The 21,937-nt window shown below is 37.2% G+C and overlaps 1 pseudogene; it reads right to left on the bottom strand.

Moving 5' to 3' along the window:
• The window catches only part of LOC121426307, a 48,086-nt pseudogene that overhangs the window by 12,579 nt on the left and 13,570 nt on the right, over positions 1–21,937 (bottom strand).

Genomic DNA, 21,937 nt, shown 5'->3' with positions numbered 1-21,937 from the left:
CGAAATTCCCAAAACATATATTGTATTTCAGAAACGCCTTATTTTATTTGGTGGAGCAATGCACCTTACCGAGTTAATAGAGACTGTGGTGGCCCGGTTGGACATGATGGGTTGTACAGTAGAGCTTAATTGAGTTGCCTCAGCTAGCCCATGCGTAAGCTGAAGAGTTATTGGGGTCTGTTTGTCCCTAATTGCAGTCTGTCAAGAAATAAATAAATAATGACATAGCTTAAGAAGTTTGTAACGTTTTACTTTAGCTTTCATACAAGAAATGAACAGGATAAAAATACATCGATAGTAGTCGTATAATAAGACTTGGCAACTATGAGGGCACAATTATTGATACTCATTAATAGGTCGTAGTGACTCGAATAATTCAGGTTCCGTATGTCCCCAGATGTACAACCTGGATATTGCATAGAAGTAGAAGTATGGGGTACTACGATTATAACGTCGCGCAGTAATATACAAGGTCTTATTCTCTACATATATTTCCTAGTAATGATAACTTAACAATATCAAATCGGTCGTACTGTGATTTTTTTTCATACACACTAGCTGGCCACGCTAGAAACACAATGTTGATAACACTTATTTATCAAGAACGTCATTTCTGGCCCAGCAACAATTCAGTAGTAGTAGCAGCAGCAGCAGCAGCTGAAGTAGCCCAGTAGTATACAGTAGTATTTTTATAATTATCCTTATTCATATCATCACCATTATTAACCATCGTCATCACTATCCTCATCATTTAATTGCGATAAGCACATACACACACTCGTGCGCACACCCTCACCCACACACACATCCAAAGGAAAAAAAAAGAAATCACGACTGATGTAATGCCACACTCACACCGACCAAAACTGCCTCCGAACTGACCGATGGTGGCATGTTACTAGAAAAAGCGTAACAAGTTGAGTCGTTCTAGGGTCCATTGCAGAAAGATTTGCGTTTAAAACGCAAGTCAAACTTGTAAGTCCCAATGCGCGCTGTTGATTGGTTGCAAATCAAGTTGCGCTTGATTTTTAGAATTGCGATTGATTGCAACTCTTTCTGCAACGGGCCCCAGGAGTCGGTTCTCCGGTTTGGCTACAGTATATATAATTGGCTTACCCGGATGTATGCATCGTGCATTGCGCATGTCCGACCTTCCAGAGACGCACTTAAAGTCTGGCCATCAAGACTCGCCATGTTATTACTGATGAAGGCGGCTCGACGGTTGATCAGTTGCCTTGACGAGTCCAAGAGGATGTCGTATATGAAATCTGTTGAGGAAAGGATGACACTAAGTAAGTCTCGTAATCTATTGTTACCGTCATTATAGCTTGCTTGCTCGGAAAAGTTTCAGGCAATCACACTTCTGCTACAAGAATCATTGGGGCCCATTTAAAAAAAATCTGAGTATTTGTATCAATCCTGATATCTGCGGACATTTTACTGGATTGTGTTTAATGGTCAAGTCCACCTCAGAAAAATGTTGATTTGAATCAATAGAGAAAAATCAGGCAAGCACAATGCTGAAGATTTCATCAAAATCGAATGTAAAATAAGAAAGTTATGACATTTCAAAGTTTCGCTTCTTTTTAACAAAATGGTTATATGAACGAGCCAGTTTCATCCAAATGAGAGAGTCGATGATGTCAACTATGGCAACTTGCGTCTTATGGCTCTATATTAATGAGCAAAAATATATGTTTGGGCTTCAGAAATCATTCTTCAACAGAAGCGAATCTGAGATATTAACTAATCCTCGACCTTCTGGCGAAGTATAGATTCATAATAATCCAGCCAAAGGTAAGATGCAAACGTAATTTTTGTTGAATATACCATTATTTTCAGACTGTTGAAAGCACATCCAATATATCATTTTTCTCTCCTGCTCGTCCTGTGGATTCGCCACTGCGTCACTCATTCAAATGTTCTTTAATTATTTTCTTGATCGTATTGTTTTTTTCATGTTTTATGCTACTCACTCAAGTTATCAGGTAACCCTTGTCCACTATACTGAATGCAGATAACGACACGGAACCTTTGGAATAAAAAAGGGGTAGAATCTGTAGAGTCAGTTTGTCATATAAACTTATTGAAAAAAATGAAATTAAGAGATGATTAAGTATGGGCCATGCGGATGTGGGGTGAGCGCAATAATACCGTGGATCACTTTTGTATTGACGAGTGGAAAAGCTAGACATGTTCGAATCTGTATATAGTTTCACGTATTAGCTTAAGTGTTAACAAAAAAACCCACAAATTGTATCCAGTTAATGTAAATTAATTAATTGTTTAATAATGCCTCAAAATATCTGGTGCGCCCGACATCCAGACGTCGTGTATCGATATAAAAACTTTCTGTTCTTAATGCAGGTTAAGTTGATTGGCCCCGGGGGGGGGGGCACTTCCATAGACGAGTGGATACCATGCGCGACCATGGGGTCTCGAAAAGCACCTAAACAAGTATTTTCCATATTTTGAAAATGCACCCCCTTAACAAGTATTGGCGTGTGAAACCCCACCCTTAACAAGTGTTGGAAACAAAACGATACACATTGGCAACTATCCCCTGAAATAAACCCCTAAACAAGTATTATACTGCGATATTTTAATTGTTATCTATCACGGACGTCGGTTTTACCTTTACCTAAATCATTTGTACGGCCCCTCGTATCTCCCACACCTCGCGCAAATCGGACTCTAAACACGTAGTGCACGATTGTTGGGGCACAAAGTACATCCTAAAAACATATTAGATTCTAGTCTTTTTTATACCCTCGCAAATTTGACCCTAAACACGTAGCGTTCCTTGCGAAATAGACAACCTTTTTTTTCATTATTTTGGTGTTTTTGACTCCCTTATTACGTTACGTACGAAACGTGCCCTATCTTGAAAAAGACATCCCTTTTACGTGTTTTTTTCTTGGTCGCGCATGGCATCAACTCGTCAATGTAATTAATAATAATAATAATGGTGGCTACTTATATAGCGCACAGGTCCACCTTTCGGTGCTCATGACGCTTTAAACATGTTAAAAAGGCACTGCTATTATTATTACCCCGGCTAAGCTAGGCAACCGATTAAGGCGCACGCAGCTTTTTGAGGAATTACTTCCTGCCGGTACCCATTTACATCACCTGGGTCGAGCGCAGCACACAGTGGATGAATTTCTTGCTGAAGGAAATTACGCCATGGCTGGGATTTGAACCCACGACCCTCTGTTTCAAAGTCTGGAGACTAATCCACTGGGCCACAATGCTCCACGTTGCCCCCCCCCCGTGGTTGTCCATGACTTTAAATAACAAAATATGTGAAAGACAAAGACGAAAATTGGTGAACACAAAATGCAAAGAGTGATTGGAAAATTACAATTTGCGAATACTAATTGATATTCTTATCATTTTGACGTACCCTGCTACGGAGATGCCATTTGAAGTGGTCATGTTCTTGAAGTCCAGATTTATCGGGTTTTCCTCAACATATATATCTGCGCTTGTCGACACCACGGCTCTCGACCTGATTATGATAAAACAATTAAAAGTATCAAAATTATTCGAGTATAAAAAAAAATTAGAGAGGTATGAGCACCACATTCCTGTTTAGATTAGTGTAAAACACACAAAACCAATGGAAACAAAAACATATTTCTGACAATGTTATAACAGTGAGTCAATGGTTCCAGCTTTTAGGGAGGGTTTCATTTCAATTTGTTTGGTGATAAGTTCAAAACATTTCTGCTGAATTTGAATTAAATTGCCTAAGGGGAACCTTTCATTAACCAACGACACATTTTAATGCAAACTACTCATGTAATTTTAGATTATGATTGTAAAACGCTTACCGATATATTAAAGCAGTTTGAGACTCGTGAGCGCCAACGGCAAAATCTAGATAGAGTTGAAGGTGAAAAGAAAAAAAAATAGAAAAAAGAAACACGCACATTTTCAATTCAATTCATTTTATTTCCACAATTCAATAAAAATTACATCAAAATTGCACAAAGTGATTCAAAGAAGAATGAATAGTACAATACATAGACTTACATGGTACAAAAACAAATGGATAAACAAAGTACGGAACATTAACAGGATAATAAAAAGTGGAGAGACAAAATTTTCTGTCATGTTTTATTCTAAATGTTATATTAGATATTTAACATAAAATGAGTAATTGTATGACATGCTATGTCGACCCTACAGTGAGGAATGAAATAATAAATCAGCCCATATACTTACATAATAAATGCTTACTAAATTCAATGCGTCCACCATCTCATCCATACCCACGCCCCCTTAATTCGATACACACATGTAAACCTTGTCATGTACATTTAATCATTATTGTGGCATGTCTATGAAGTTTGCACTCCAAGGTAAATGGATGAAAGTTTACGAAATGATGAAGAGGATACAGATTCGAGCTCTGGTTACGACTTTCGGTGATATTAAAGATAAATTCCAGTTCTAGTAACGATCTCAAAATGACTTTTTACAGAATCTAATATAATGACCACCCAAGTGTCTGTTTGTTAGAATAAAAAATATGTGCCAAAGGATTCTGGAAGAAATCGTGTAATTGCTGAGAAATAAGCATAATAAGCGCGGATTCGGTCACTTCCGTCGGGTCTTTATTCCAGCAATAATAATACACTGTCCCACGTGCGCTTGTCTGTGTTGGTGATCTTCAGAGTGAACATTTGAGTTGATTTTTCAGCGTAGATTTCAAGATTTCACAAAGTTAAGTTTATGTAACCGTACCAGATCTAGATCTTCGACAATATTCTGACAATTAAGCCTGGTTTTACAGACTTTCTCATGAAATCAGTGTTTACTGCAGCTACTGGTATTTCTCTCTAATCGTTGATCCCAAATACGAAAGTGATCATATCTAATTGGCACATTTCTCTAAGAGCTCAAACACACAGTCATTCCATCAACTTAATATCATATTCAAAATTAAGCCACTGACCTGGATAATCATTCTGATCGATGTCATATCCGGCTGATATCACAAATCCAAAGTACTTCAGAGGTGTGCCTTGTTCTGGAGGATTCAAGATCTACAAAGTCGTTAAAATATTAAACCATTTTGACAAGAGAAATGCCTAGATCCAGGCACGTACGCAGGATTTTGAAAGGGGGGGGGGGGTTTTCGAGCTGATTTTTTTTTTAAATCTCCCGCCCAGTCTCTAAAAAGTGATGAGCGGGGGGGGGGGGGGAGGTGATGATTTTTTTTTCTTTTTTTTCAGCGCTGCAAATAAGACAATAACATTTAAGTGGGGATGGGTATGTAACAGTGCGGTCATGACCCGCGAGCGAGCAGAAATGTTCTCGTTTTTGCGTTGAAAACATAACCTTTTTGTCAATAGTTTGTTGGTATCATAGTCGATGCTACATGTCCTTCGGATAGTAGCACTCATGATATGGCCAACCGCGTAGCCAGGATTTCATTTTGGAGGGGGCGGTAAATGCACGCGAAGCGTGCCAACACTTACAGAGCGCGCGAAGCGCGCTCCCTAGGGGGTGGGTGCAGGGAGGGGGAGTTTCCCCCTCCCGCGCGAAGCTTTTAGTGTTTCATAAATTAAAGGAGCCGTTTCTCTTGTCTCTAGTACCTCCAATTCGGTTGACTATATTGCGATTTTGAACCTTGTTTTCAAAAGTGATTGTAAACGCACAAAAGAGGTATACAATGGAGGAAATTAAAGTGATAATAACTCCGCGCGAAGCGCGGAAGCTAAAGTGATTTATCAATTTTTCTTGCCATAAAAAGGTCCCAAGAAAAGGGTATTCTCAAAGATATATTGAGACTTTATTTGGAAAGATCAGATTTGATTACAAACAATTTAGCATCAGTGCATATTTTTACTCGCAAAACAGAGAAGATTGGTAGAGGAAGATATTCCTCCCCGCGATGAGCAATGAAACTCTGAAATTTCAAAGGGCGGACGTTTCATCAAATGTAGATATCTCTAATACCCAATCGTCTCTAATTCAATTGATTTTCTAAGATTATTGAACTTCATTACAAGGAAAATAGTGCGCATAAAGTTGAAACTTCTGTGATTTATTGAAATTATCTATCTATATAATAAAGGATGATTAATTTTTTTGACTTATCCTGAAGCGCTTCATTTTGAATATAAAGAAACTTAAGTGTCATTCAAAATTTCAAACTGAGGGCGCAAAACAGGACAGGAGATGAATGTATACAGGGAAATGACATGAAGTTTAATACAATTTGATAAAAAAAATATTGTATTTTTTTATTTAATACGACACGAATTCCATACCTTCCTCTTTTTAAATTAGGAACCTGTTTGCCCCCAAATTATGGATGTTTATAGTAATGAGCTGAAAAGCGGGAGAAGCTGACTTTATGGAGGTGACGGCAGAAACTGATATAAAGATTTTACCCGCTCGGAGCCGACCAGACCAGAAGTTGCGCGATCAATTGAAAAAAAAAAGATAACTTCATACATTTACTTCGGCCTAACCTTACTCAAATTCATGCCCTAATGTATACAATTTTAACTTTAACTGGCAAGAAGCACATAGCTGAGGTGGAAAAACAGGGTTAGAGAAAAGGTGGGGGAACAATGGAGAACTTCAATATTGTCATTTAACCGCGCGCAGCGCGGAAGCAAAATTCATATATGAATTTAAAGCAAGAAGAGTGAAGGAGTTTCTCTTTTGAGAAAAAAATAAAGAATAAATAGAAAAAACACAAAGCTACCTTTCTTCCCTTTTCCTTTTCTCCTCTCCTTTTTTCCCTTCTTTTTTTTTTCTTTTTGGGGACTTTTTTTTTGGGGGGCGACCGCCCCCCTGGCTACGCGCCTGGATATGGCCTTGATCAGAACACTAGAAACTTGAGAAATGTCATGAATAATTACGAGCGAGCGGAGCAAGCGAGCCGAAATGTTTGCGTTTTTCCGTCAAAACATACAATTCTTCTCAATAGCTTGTTGGTAATGATTACATATTAGTTGATGATACATGTCCTTCTGCTCGTAAGTCTCATGATATGGCCTTGATCAAGAGACTAGAAACTTAAGAAATTTCATAAACGATTACGAGCGAGCGGAGTGAGCGAGCCGAAATTTTCGCGTTTTCCCGTCAAAACATACATTTCTTGTCAATAGTTTGTTAGTAAATCAAGTATTAGTCGATGCTACATGTCCTTCTATTCGTAACACTCATAATACGGCCTTGAACAGGAGACTAGATACTTATGGAATTTCATAAATTATTACGAGCGAGCGGAGCGAGCTAACCGAAATTTTAGCGTTTTCCGTCATTTTGGTTTTCATATTGGTAAAACATATTTTGTAAGAAAACGTACGTCTTTGTCTTGGTTCACTTGTATTCATAAGTATACATCATGATAAGCATGTATGGCCTTGTTAATGGCGATACCGTGATCATGTCGGCGACATGCGGAAATAAAAGATATAATAAAATAATAATGGAGAGAGCGAAGCGAGCGGAAATTTTTCTGTGTTTTTCGTCGGAAACATGAGATTCTGTTCATTATTGCTGTCATATACATTATTGGGTAGGGGAACTGTCCGTAACCAGACCAAGGAGTTATCAGGCTCTTGCCCGATAACTCCTTGACCACACCGACCTGATCTGGGGAGACAAGCAAAAAAAAAAAAAAAAAAAAGGAAACGAAAAGGGGGTTGATCAATACTATACTTTCACTCCTAGCAGTCAGTATATCATCATTATCACGTTTACATCAATACCATTATCCGTTCTACTACTGTAGTAGGTTTCACGGTACACCATGTATCTTTCTTGGGCAAGTGGTGTACCGTGAATCCTACTACACTATTCTTCTTCGCTATGGAAACCTTCAGAAGTTATACCGTTCTACTATTCATATCATATGTGTCATGTTTACAATAATCCTTTTCATCACCACGATCATATTGCCAATACAATATATCGCCCTAACTTGCCTATTAACCTACTCCCCAAACCCAGATTCACGCATCAAAGTGACAATTTCAATTTCATTACAAGTTGCAGATCAAACCCATTTTTTTTCAAATTTGTAGAAACTATGTAGTCGAAATTTATTAGATCTAATATGTGTTTGCTATTAGGAGGTACTTGTGTGCGTGAAAGTGGGTGTGTGTGTGTTGGGGCGTAAAAGTTTCTGAACCCCATTTATTTAATAGTTTACCTGTTGTGGTGAGAGATTGAGGGGCAAGTTTATCCCAGTGCCATGGTAAATGAAAACTTTGCCAACATCACCACCTTCACAGAAGGGCGCCCCCACCGCCAAATCTGAAATGGATCAAAGTTGAGAGTTGCAGTTCATGATAACAAAGCATGTAAATATGTAACATCAAATTAATTCCAGAATTAGATATTATTACCACAGAGAGGGGATAGGGTGCATAGGACATATTATCTAATACATTAATAATGGAAATATAACTGAAATAATCACCAAGCTTTATATTTTCCTTCCCTGTAAAAGGAAATGTATATCCCCTCTGTTGCAAATAATTCATAAAATGATTAATAGTTGTAGTTAATATATTCCCATGTATAATTATTGTGAAGTCAATTCATAATACAAATCTTAATAACAATAACCATATGCAGTGGCGTACCGTGGGTCACGGCATTGGGGGGGGCACCAGCAAAAGTTTCGGGTCACTTAGGGAGCGCGCGAAGCGCGCTCAGTTGTCAGCTATACTGACCTAATAGAGATATTTTAAGGACATGCAGTGCCATCAAACGAATATGTATCTCACTGATTAAATAATGCGAGCGCGAAGCGCGAGCTGAAAATTTTTTATATTGAGGGCTAAAAATTGACATTATAAGCAAATTGTTTTGTAATCATGATACTTAACTGTCTCGTTAAACAAACAATGCGAGCGCGAAGCGCGAGCTAAAATTTTTGTATATACTGACCCTAAACAAGAAAATTTTAAGGATTATATTTTAGAATCCATTAAGAGTATAAATATCTCACCATAGTCATCTAATGCTAGTGCCATCCTTTGCTGATTTTGTTAGAATTACATCTAAACACAGTCATGAAGCACCTTTTGTAGTCATGTAATCATGATTATCATACGTATCTTACTAATCAAATACTGCAAGCGCGAAAGCGCGAGCTGAAAATTTAGGAAATATAGACCTGAAGAGGGGCATTCTAAGGGTTGTTTGTAGGAATTCTCTAAGACCCTATGTATTTGACTAACCAATGATGCGAGCGCGAAGCGCGAGGTGAAAGTTTTGTATATATTGTTTATTGTATATTAGTTACGATTCCATTAAGTCAGAGTATACATATCTCACCATAGTAATCTAATGCGAGTGCCAAGCGCTTGCTGATTTTGTTAGAATTACATCTAAACACATGGAGCACTTTTTGAAGTCATCGTAATCATGATTATCATACGCATCTCACTAATGAAATACTGCGAGCGCCAAGCGCGAGCTAAAATTTTTTGATATTCAGATCAGAAAAATTGACATTTTAAGGACTGATTTTAGGAGTTCATGAAGAACAGAAATCTCACCAATCCACTAATGCGAACGTTAGCACGGACAGGAAATGTTTTATATTAAGACCTTAAAATAGGGCAATAACTTTCAGTAGTCATGAAAAAGAAGAATATAATAACAATAATAACTCTAATTGCGAGGAAATATATTATTTTGTTGTATATTGATTTGAAAACGGGAGGCTTTAGTACAGCAGTTTTATATATCTCGTTAAAAAGTCTATGTGAGCACCAGGAACAATGAAGACACAATTAAGCAAATAAAGTTGTGAAAAATGCTTCTTATGTTATATAACACTATGATAAACAACAATTTCTTCTTTCCCCCACTACGTTTCTCTTCCCTTTCCCTTTTCCCTCTTTTTCTACTTTTCCCCGTTTTTTGGGGGGCCAGCCGATGGGGGGGGGGGGGGGCACGTGCCCTCATGCCCCCCGTAGTTACGCCACTGACCATATGCAACCATTCAATCCAAACATCGTTTGACAAATTTGCAAAATGCTTTACATATTGCATATTATATTTTAATAATTGTAATTTTAAAACTACTAATAAATGAGCTATATTCAATACAATTCAATTTCAATTAAGAAATGGTCTTTATTAATATTAATAATCAAACATATTAACAATCACACATGAAAAAACAGCATGAGCTGGAAAATTCATTTTTACAAGGTGGTGTTGGCACAATTAAATACATAGTAAAAACCATAATAAAATGCATTAAAAATGTTAATTAAAAGTTAATACAATTTAGATAAAGCATAAAAGGCAACGAACGAATGAATGAATGTAACATGATAATGTCAGACTTGAAGGAGAGGAGACTGACACTTACTTAAATGACAAAAATAATTGTAGGCCTATGGTAGAATGGGGACGACCGTTGTCATGGTTGTGCATTGCCTTTCCTAGTCGGCACACACCATCTTTTGCTGAGTATGTCAGCCTTAAAAGGCAATGGACCGTTTTTAGATAAGAAGCAGATAGACTATACACTGTTAAAAAAACAGTGATTTTACAGAAAAAATATTTTGCAGAGAGCAATAACTGAATCATTATTATGTAAAGTCATAAAACAGAATTTCTTCTGCAATTTAGCAGAAGAGGACTGTTTTAAAAGGGGAAAAATTGTGCTTTATTTGAGAAAATTTGTGAGATTCCATACACCAAATACCAATTTCCTGTAAGATTACGCAATCTGGTAAGATTACAGGAACTTCTTTTATTTTGAGGATACATTTTCTAACAGTGTATTTAAATGATTACGTAAGTATTTTAAGCAATCAATATACAAAAAAAAATAATGATAACATGAAATGAATGAATGTACAATATTAAAATATCTTACCATTAAAACCATCTCCATTGATATCACCCAAAGCTGCTAAGGAATAGCCGAAACGACATCCTGCACCGGTCCCAATGATTGTGTCAACATTATCGATAGAAAAACTTCCCTGAAAAAGTAACAGTAATTAGCATGATACGTGTGTTTTGCACAGAGAAGGGTGGTCATGTTTATCAACGATGGCCCGTCATAACTGATAATAGCGAGTTTTCGATTTGAACGTCGACTAGTGGACTGCGACGAAAGTGCGTTATAGTAGTCTGCTTTGTGTTTACGATATACAGAACTGCCGGAGTAAATCGCCACGTGGCTTCAATCAATGGGCAAGGATTTGATTGCTCGTTTACTTCATTTCGAACGAGAGTGATCCGAGTGAAATCCACGGTCGTCATCATAAGGGTGACGTGTCAGGAATGGCTTGCACATGCTCAGTGTCTTCCAATCATGTGCTCGACTGACTTTGTATACCATCAACACAAAGCAGACTATTATGCCGTACTTTTGCCACCGTCCACTAGTCGACGTGCAAATCGAAAACTCCCTAATATTGCTCATGTGTGATCTAAGAGCTGATAGAATAATTTAAAGTCATTGTGCCACCCTCACCTTGAACAGTGCCATCTCTAGACCAAGTCGTCTTCATCTACTCATTTCCATGACAATTTGGCGCATTTCAGGACACACACTACTATTTATCTCTCTATAGGCTCATATAAAAGCAGTTAAAATAAGTGCTAACAATAATTTCAATGGTCCCGTAATCTTTGACCAATAGAGGGCGCACTTGATATTTGTCTCAATCACGACACAGAAAACACAATTGGGCTAAAAGTGCACAAGCTGAGACAATGACAAATGAATGACACGCAGTGAGATTAAAGAAAATAACGTTTATGAATGTTACCTGTTGATCATTATAGTAAATGAAGATTTTGCCAACCTCCCACCCAGCGTCTATTGACCTCTCCTCATCTGTAAACATTGGTGCGCTGACTACCAGATCATCATACCTGCATGAACAAGTTATATATCAGAGAGTTGGAAGTCATGGAAACACGCAAGAAAATTTTCTTCTAATTCTATGCTGGAAATCAACTCTGGAAATGTGCGGTTACTAAGTAGCTCCGGGGGGGGGGGGCACTTACATTGACGAGTGGATACCATGCGCGACCAAAAAAAACACGTAAAAAGGATGTCCTTTTCACGATAGGGCACGTTACGTACGTAACGTGATAAGGGTGTCAAAAACACAAAAATAATGAAAAAAGGGTATCTATTTCGCTAGGAAAATTACGTGTTTAGGGTCGAATTTACGGGAATGATAAAACAAAATTAAAATGTTTTATAAAGGATGTCCTTTTTGCCCCAACACTTCGTGTTTAGAGTCCGATTTGCGCGAGGTGTAGAAGGTGGGGTCGTACTAAACCAAATAAGGTAAGGCCGACGACCGAAGGACACGTAACAATAAAACATTCCTGTACTTGTTTAGGGGTTCATTTCAGGGAATATTTGCCAAGAGTATCGTTTTGTTTCCAATACTTGTTAAGGGTAGGGTTTCACACGCAAATACTTGTTAAGGGGTGCATTTTCAGAATATGGAAATTACGTGTTTAGGGTGCTTTTCGAGACCCCATGGTCGCGCATGGTATCCACTCGTGAATGGAAGTGCCCCCCCCCCCCGGGAGTAGCTCTAATGCACACCTAATTTGATTAGCTTGTATTATTTTGTTATGCCGGTAAACACACAACAGTCTTTCTTCAAGGGGACTTCTTAAATACCTAAACCTCTCTCGCCTCTCATAGTAACAGGTGCCGCCTAGAGTACTTCATTTATTATTTTTTTGTGGGGGGGGGGGGTTGGGGTAAGACGACCGTTGGTCATGTCATATTATTTCCCCTTAAAATTACAAAGGTTCAGTCGATCGAGAACTCACCTTTTTCTTATTTTTTTCTTGCTTTCCTCTCTTTATTCTTAAATTACATGACAATAGAAATCGAACTACTGTCCACTTCCATCAAGTATAGTGCTGCCCCTGAATAACTTCTTTTCATTGTCCACAATTATATTAGGTTTTGTTTTTATTACGACTTCAAAAGTTGTTTGCTTTAGTACTCAGAACCTACCCATCATTATTAAGATCCGAAGCGGCCAAGGCATGCCCAAAGTACGTGGCTAAATCACTGGCGTAAAGTTGATCGTACTCCATCTGAGAATCGTCATACAAGAATACCTAATAGAGGTAGAAAGTACACACGTTTAAAAAGTGTAAAAAAAAAGCCGTGGCGATCCAACCGTCACGGGCCCGTCGCGCTCGAAGGAAAAAATGAACATTGTATAAAAGACAATAAAAAATGTGTTAAAAAATGTGTCCATGGCTTCAAGAGAGAAAGCTTTTCAACGCTATTTAACATTATATTTGGACATGATGCAACATTGGACATTTTTATAGCAAAATTCACAATATATTTATGAGATTGTTATGGAATAACTGTGCTTTAAAGTCTCATATAAGTATGATAAACGAGAGAAATTGTAATGTGTGTGGGAAATATTGCCTCTGTGTACATTTCAAGGCATTGGTTTGATCAATATACCTTTAGGTATAGGGTATGCCTATGTTTTGGGGCCCATTGCCCTCGGAGGAATAATTTGAACTTTTTTTAAAAAGACAATAAAAGGTATACTAAAAAATATTGTTCCCATGGCTTCAAGAAAGAGGGTTGTGATTATAACGACAACTTTATTCCTTGTCTGGAAACTGTCGATCGAGTGTCCCATCCACCTCCGTTGGCCCGCCCTCTTCTGGTTAACTAGGGACATCGACTAAAGTACTTGATAATCATTTGGGGGAACCACTTATTGCTCAAAAATTCAGGGCACTTACCATGTTTGCTGAACATTTTATAGACCCATTACTGTTGCGAGCTCTCAGAGCGACCCATAGAGCCATAACAATATACGCATGTTTATTAATTGGCCTTCGGGAGTTAACCCGACTTAAACAAGTAAGAGCTATTGTCAGTCTGAGTCCCGTGGCATAAAAATTTCTATTACGGTATTTTTGCCTTCCAAGTTTCCCCAGTGGGTCTGACCATAGCTCCTATTTTGATATGCGAATGATATTCACACAATGACGTCATACAAAATCATCAGGATACGAGCGATTTCATTCATCTCATAATAGATCCAAAAGCTCTTCAATATACTCTCTTGATACTCTTTTATGACTCGTTATTCTTTAAACTACTTTTAAAACTGGGCCCCGTCTTACAAAGAGTTACGATTGATCCAGTCAATCGTAACTTTATTGAAATCCACCAGGGTCATAGTTTTTTCTACAGGAAATTTGCACAATGTCTTTTGTAACCAAAAAGAAGCACAGTGAATTTTCAAGAGAACCATGAATGCATGAATATACATTTCTAGAAAATATTTTGAACAAAGATTTATTTTAGATGTTGACGTCGCCGCATACATTCGTAATTCCGAAGCTTCGTAATTCCGAAGGTTCGGTTATTCCGAAGGTTCGTATTTCCGAAGGTTCGTAATTCCGAAGGTTCGTCAATCCGAAAACGAAATAAGGTTCGTAATTCCGAAGGTTCGTTAATCCGAAAACGAAATAAGGTTCGTAATTCCGAAGGTTCGTTAATCCGAAAACAAAATAAGGTTCGTAATTCCGAAGGTTCGTTAATCCGAAAACGAAATAAAGTTCGTAATTCCGAAGGTTCGTTAATCCGAAAACGAAATAAGGTTCGTTAATCCGAAAACGAAATAAGGTTCGTTAATCCGAAAATTAAATAAGGTTCGTATTTCCGAAAATGAAAATAATTCATTTTGGTAACAAAAACGATTTTGTCATTACAAGATTACACGATATTATGCAATGATAGTAATAACGATCGATGATGTGTGTTCGGGCCAAAGCATGTATTTCATTAAGAATGGCGCCCTGATCAAGCATAGGCTAATTTCGATTTTATCTGAGCAATTGCTGCCTATAAGCAAATGGTTTAATGAAAGATGCAGGGGATCAAGTGTGTTGGAAGCGTGCGAGCAACCTCTAGATAATAGGATTTGTATTGGAGGGGATGTCATTTTTAATAACAGCTTCTTCTGGTAATAAAAATAATACTAATAATGATCCTTGTGAGATGTTGAAAGCGCGAATCGCAAGCTGAAACTAGTAGACATTTCATGTAACAAGACGTGAAGTGAGCATTCGGAGCATTTTTTGTAATCGTGAGAAAGATGTGTATCTTTCTAAAGAATTAATGCGAGGGCGAGTTGTAATTTGTTTATATACTGACCTGGGGCCCGTTGCATGAAACTTTTTACCTGAGAAAACTCAGGTTGTTTTTACAGGAGTTTTTGCCCTGTGCTAAAGTAATTGGCGGAAATCAGACTAACCTTAGTTTTTAGTTTTTACCAGAGTTTTCTCAGGTAAAAAGTTTTATGCAACAGGCTTCAGAAAGTAATCTTTTAAGGACTGCATTTAGTGACTCATGAATAGAATATATATCTCACGAACTATATAATGAGAGCGCGAACCGCAAGCTTAAAATTTGTGATATTCCAACCTGAAAACTGGACATTTCATACTTCTTTTTTGTAACCAGGAATAGAATGAGTTCCTCAATAAACAATACTTGATGCGAGCGAGAAACGTGAGCCAAATTTTTCCGATTTTCCAACCTGAAAACTGGACATTCTATAGCATTCTTGTAAAAAAAAATAATAGCTGGGAGAATAGTTTTCAGAACTGAAGTGGCTTCCCTGGGTAAATGATATCTATATCAATATCATCATTCTAGGCCCACATGAAATTTCCAAAAGTTTGAGCACGTGATTCGCTCGCAACATCTCACAAGGATGCCCTTTTCACAGTATTGACCAAAAAGGTGAATTTTACATCTTCAGATTTGACTTTTTCCCCCAAACCGCTTGCTCTCTACGCTCGCAGAAATGAAACGTAAATATATAACTTTAGCATGTTTAGTGATCACTTAAAAAATTGTGCTCAATTTAGTTACTACAAAAACACACAACCTCTTTACACAGATGATAATCTAATGGTGAAAATATCCGTTTGCACCAATTGCCCCTATTGGCCCCTTTTTTTTTACTTTGCCCCCCCCAAAAAAAAAAAAAAACGTTCCGCCGCCATTGGCTAAAACACGCATCGTCTTCATGGCTAACTGCAAAAAGTTCTTAAAATGTCCCCTTTAGATCAGATCAGAGCTTATATATTTAAAAATTCTGTTCGCGCTTCTTGCTAGCAGTTATTATCTAAATTTAGTTACATAGGCATCTCGCTTTGAAGATCACAAACATATTGCCCATATGAACAAAAATATAGTTCGCGCTCGCATTATTTAGAAAGGGTTTATCATGTTATTACATATTTACTTTATTTTATAAGGATAAAGCTAATTATTGACTGTTAGGACTACCCTTTCAAAGAAACAAACAAAAATCAACTTTAAACTGCCGATCAAGGAATATATGGCTAAAAAAAAAATCCCCCCCCCCTCTATTTGACCAAAGTTGGATCCGCCGGGAGGGAAGCAGGGGGCATCAAAAATGGAATAAAAAACAGGGGAATTAATATTTTCCAAAATGGGAAAGTTCCTTTTTCAAAAATAAATATGCCGTTTTTATCAAAATAAATATGCCGTTTTTCATGTTTTTTCGAAATTATCTTTTTAAAGTAAACAAGTTAAGTTAAGTTTTCAGGCTGGAATATTGAAAAATTTCAGCTTGCGCTTCGCACTCTCATTCGATTGGTGAAATATGCATCCTAAAGAGGTCACTAAATGCTTTCTTTAACAGGTTCCTTTTCTGGTCAGTATGTTTAAGCTCGCGTTTTGCGCTCGTGTTAATTCTTTAGTTAGATGCACATCTTTTTAATGACAGCAGAAATCTGCTCGGATTTTTTAAAACTAATTTTATTTTTTTATTGAAATAACCTAAAGTTTAGCTTGTGATTCACGCTCGCAACACCTCGCAATAATGCCATTTTAAGAATAACTGACTACAAAAAACGTTATACAACTTCACCTTTGAATTTGTTTTACAAAGCCGCTCGCTCATTATACTCTCTCCCGAAAAATAAAGCCTAAATATACATTTTGCCATAATAAGAAGTCACTTCAAAAAAGTTATTCTCTACTTAATCACTATCAAACAGACAATGACTTCAAGCAGATGATAATCTTAAGGTGAAAATATCACCACAGTCCCAATTTTGACGTATGAGTTTCATTTTTTGGCTTTACCCCCAACGAAAATTCGTTCGGCCGCCCTTGCCTTCCCATCCTCATATGATAATTGAACGGCAACAGTGTCCCCCGCCCCCCTCCCCTTGCCTCTGCCTCTGCTTTCCCGGTTTTCATTTTTCGGATTAACGAACCTTATTTTGTTTTCGGATTAACGAACCTTATTTTGTTTTCGGATTAACGAACCTTATTTCGTTTTCGGATTAACGAACCTTCGGAAAAACGAACCTTATTTTGTTTTCGGATTAACGAACCTTATTTCGTTTTCGGATTAACGAACCTTCGGAAAAACGAACCTTATTTCGTTTTCGGATCAACGAACCTTTTTTCGTTTTCGGATTAACGAACCTTCGGAACAACGAACCTTATTTCGTTTTCGGATTAACGAACCTTCGGAACAACGAACCTTATTTCGTTTTCGGATTATCGAACCTTCGGAATAACGAATCGTCGGAATTACGCCACAAATTTTCGGATTAACGAACCCTTTTTCGTTTTCGGATTAACGAACATCGAGGTATAGGCAATTTACGTGTTTCGGAATTACGAACCTTCGGAATAAAGAACCTTCGGAATTACGAAGCTTCGGAATTACGAAGTGTAACCGACGTCGCTGGCTTTCCATAGTTGCGATTGATCGGATCATCACAACTCTTTGTAAGACGGGGCCCTGTTCTACTTACCCGCGCGAATCCGTGCTTCCAACGTGGTGCGCCAACTGCAACCTCGAAAGCAGAGGAGGGACCGTCTCGGAAATTTCCAAACGCAAGAGCATGACCTGCGCAAAGAGGTTATACTATTACCATAGAGGTATTACATTCTAAATTTACTTATACAGGGAAATATTTACATGTACTAGTAATCCCATCGATACTGAAATTAAATGTAACAAAAAGCGGTACATGTTTCCAAATGAAATATGTTACACCTTTGAAAAATGCCCTGAAATCAGCAAATATTTCAGAATGAATTTAATATCATACATGCATAGAAAGTTCGTGATCTATTTACATTTACAGTATAAAGGTATTTTTCAACCCTGTATAGGAGGGTTACATTTCTCGAGTCCATTATTATTATTATCATTATTTTAATTTATGTTTTTATTGATAAATCATCAACATACAAAACATTATATTCTTTTTGTTTACAAACGCACACTGAGATACCAAGAATGCGAATAGCATTTCCATTTATCTATCTGATGGATAAAAGAACACGGTTATTTCATAGCTCATGGGGTATAAGTATATGTGGAGCGTTGTGGCCCAGTGGATCAGTCTCCGGACTTTGAAAGAAAGGGTCGTGGGTTCGAATCCCGGCCATGGCGTAATTTCCTTCAGCAAGAAATTCATCCACATTGTGCTGCACTCAATCCAGGTGAGGTGAATGAGTACTGGCAAGAATGTATTACTTAATGCGTGTGCGCTGCAATCTTAGTAATTACGGCTGCCAAGCAACAGCTGGGGTAATAGTATCCAAGTCCTTTGGAAGCGCATAGAGACATTATTCATAATTGTGATATGCGCTATACAAGAACCGTTTATTTTTATTATTATTATAAGTGCCGCGGCCGGGATTCGAACCCCGGACATTGTGTTTAATCAGGTCCTACACTACTGGGCCACGTCAATTTCACTACGCACGGGGCCCTCTGTGCGATGAGACTGCCCCTCCCCCCCCCTTTCCCGAGTTCAGCATCGATATATATCTTTAAGCTACAAAATTACAAATGTACCTGTGTAAGGAGTTGAGACCTAGACAATGTCTTACAAAGAGTAACGATTTATCAAATCAATCAAAACTATGGAAAGCCAGCAATTTTTTCAACATCTAAAATGCAAGTTTGTTTAATTTTCTTAAAGACAGTAGTATGCTTATATACATACATCCTTTCCTTGAAAATTCAGAGTGCTTCTCATTTTTTTTTACAAAGGATATTTTGTACTTTTCTTTTTTTAAGAATAAAAAAAAATATAACGATGATTCATTTTCATTTGATCGGATCAATCACAATTCTTTGTAAGACGGGACCTAGGTTTTAGCAAGGTTCAAAAACTCACCAAAGTAATATTCAAAATCAAGCTTAAAGGCACAAGCTCCCTGCGGATAGGAGTACTGAGGAGAACTGTCATCTATTGTTCCCGCTGTGTACCAAAATCGACCTAAAGGCAAATGATAGAATGGAATTTATTTTTTGATCAATATTGTCAAGTATGTACGCGATATATGACGGTTGTTACATGTATGTATAAATCTGTCTTCTAACAGTCACCATCCATTTCATTTTAATGAGAAAATATGTAGCAATATTGTGAATGTTACTATCATTGATGAAAACTAGTACAGATTCAGTGTAAATGTAATGACATCATCACTATGTTTTTATTCTAATGCACTCGTTTCTTCTTTATGGTTTATTACAACTACGGTATGTCCTATAACAATAATCGTTTAAAATGTAACATTGGATTGATGCATTTGACAAGGAAGAGAAATATTTTAAGAACGTCTATACCTACCCTTCCATAAACAGGCCCCCGGAGCACCGTAAACGATACGAGCCTATTTTGATATTAAAAAAAAGTCAGAATTATTCTAGAAATAGGCGTATTTATGAAATTTTGATGATTATAAAAATACAATATGATCCAACTCCTTGTATTGAGGCATTCTCATTTGTATGTTGCCTCTATATCTATGAACCTAATCCAATGGAATATTGACAAGCGGGTTTCATAAAGCTGTTCGTAAGTTACGAGCGGCTTTAAGAACGACTGGTGATTCTTTCTTGTGGCAAATGGTGTATTCATTAGCGATTGTTTTGCGCGCAAGAAAGGATCACCAGTCGCTCTTAACTTACGAACAGCTTTATGAAACGCACCCCCCCCCGATCTCGGGAGATGGGGAAGGGGGTAAGAAATAGAAGTTGTCTTGTGTACCAAACCAGTCACGTGACACAAGGGACATGATAGACATTTTTTTGTTCATTTGGTAAAAAATCGAGAAAAAGCAAAAACATGAAATAGTAAAATGTGTAGATTCACTAGGCGTTTTATGCCTTTATGTAGATGTGCTGTTTTGTTTCCTTGCTTATTGTGATATATTGAATGTATTGTAGATCTATTGTATTGCATATATATACAGTGCGTCGCAGAAAAAACAAAACGAACCCGAGATTAAGCGATGATTTTATCATAACTTAATCATAAATACAATAGACAAATGACCTACCAATGTAAAGCATATAATCTCCTCATTCATCTGATATTACTGAGATTATTCTCCAATACCGCATGAGTGAGCAAAAAGAAATTGAATAAAGGGTACCAAAACTCATTTGGCGGGGGTATACAAATTTCAAAAAGAAAATCACATGCCTAAAAAGTTCAATATCTGCTCTTTTATTCGATACCTTAATCACAAAAAATGGACAAAAAGTAAAAAAAATATGTTCCCTCGAAACAATGCTTGTATTTCCATAATTTCATTAAATAAACATGTTTTCACCGGTTTCCCACAGAAACTATCGCAAGGTTAACAAAATACTTGATGCATGGCTGATCGTCAACAAAATTGAGTGTCAAGTGAGTTTGAACGCCAGCCTGTAGCACCTCTTAATTTTATGAAATTATTGAAATTCAAGCCTCATTTCAAATAACCAGAGCTTTGTTATTTCTTAACCATTTTCCGTAATTGAGGTATCAAATTAAAGAGCAGATAATGAACTTTTTGAAAATGTGGTTTTCCTTTTTAAAACCAGATACAGCCCTCCAAATGACTTTTAGTATCCCCTCATCAAATTGTTTTAGCTCGCTCATACGTGCACTTTGATAAGAAATAATCTTAGTAGTTTCAGATGAAAGAGGAAATTCTAAGCTTTACCATGGTAGGTCTTTGTCTATTGTATTTGTGATTAAGCTATGATAAATCATCGATAAATTTCGGTTTCGTTTTTTTGTGGGACGCACCGTATAGGCTTATACTTACATCTCTTACTGCAGCGCTACCACCAAACTCACATCGGTATCTTTTCCGATATCCAACTACGTCATCCTCTAGAAAGAATATAAATAATGCTTCAAAATTGTGTTTTGTGAACCATTATCATTATTGTTCTAAGCTAAAATACGAGTGAACAAAGCGAGTGAGCAACATTTCAAATGCATTGTACTCGTAAAAACCAGATTTGATTAAAACAGAAGTATCAATATTATTGTTGTTTTTTCATAATCAATATCGTTTAAGACTTTGTTTTTACGAGTGGGCAAAGCGAGCAAGATTATAAATGCATTGTTCTAGATATGATTTAAAAGGATAATCAAGGAGGAATACTTACTTGCTGCGCATGGATTGTAATTCTCGACTGTGTCCAGCAGCCCCAAATTCGGTGACGTCAGACCCCCATTGATGACGAAACAACCACCTTCTAAGAATCGGTCAATCTTCTCGCTGTTGTCTAACGCTTGATACTGATACAGCGGTCTGCATACCTGGATTGTCATTAAGGCATGAATAAAATTTGATTGATACTAAGTAATTAGGTTAAGGATATAAATTGTGTCAGAAGTAGACACTTCTTGTTGCAATTATGTTTTAAAAAAACTCATTGGAAGTGAATGATGAATAAAACTAATCAGAAATGAAATTTTGTTTTAATCACCCTAACATCTGATCCTATAGAGTTTGATAACATGTTACCATTCAGCCATATAATGTCGATATAATTTTGATGGTTAAGAATGGGAAAATAGAAATATTCCTCGAATTGGTCAATATTGACCC

This window comes from Lytechinus variegatus, chromosome 13, assembly GCF_018143015.1.
Source record: "Lytechinus variegatus isolate NC3 chromosome 13, Lvar_3.0, whole genome shotgun sequence".
In the NCBI taxonomy this organism is placed as follows: Eukaryota; Metazoa; Echinodermata; class Echinoidea; order Temnopleuroida; family Toxopneustidae; genus Lytechinus; species Lytechinus variegatus.
This window is presented reverse-complemented; position numbering and strand designations above follow the sequence as displayed.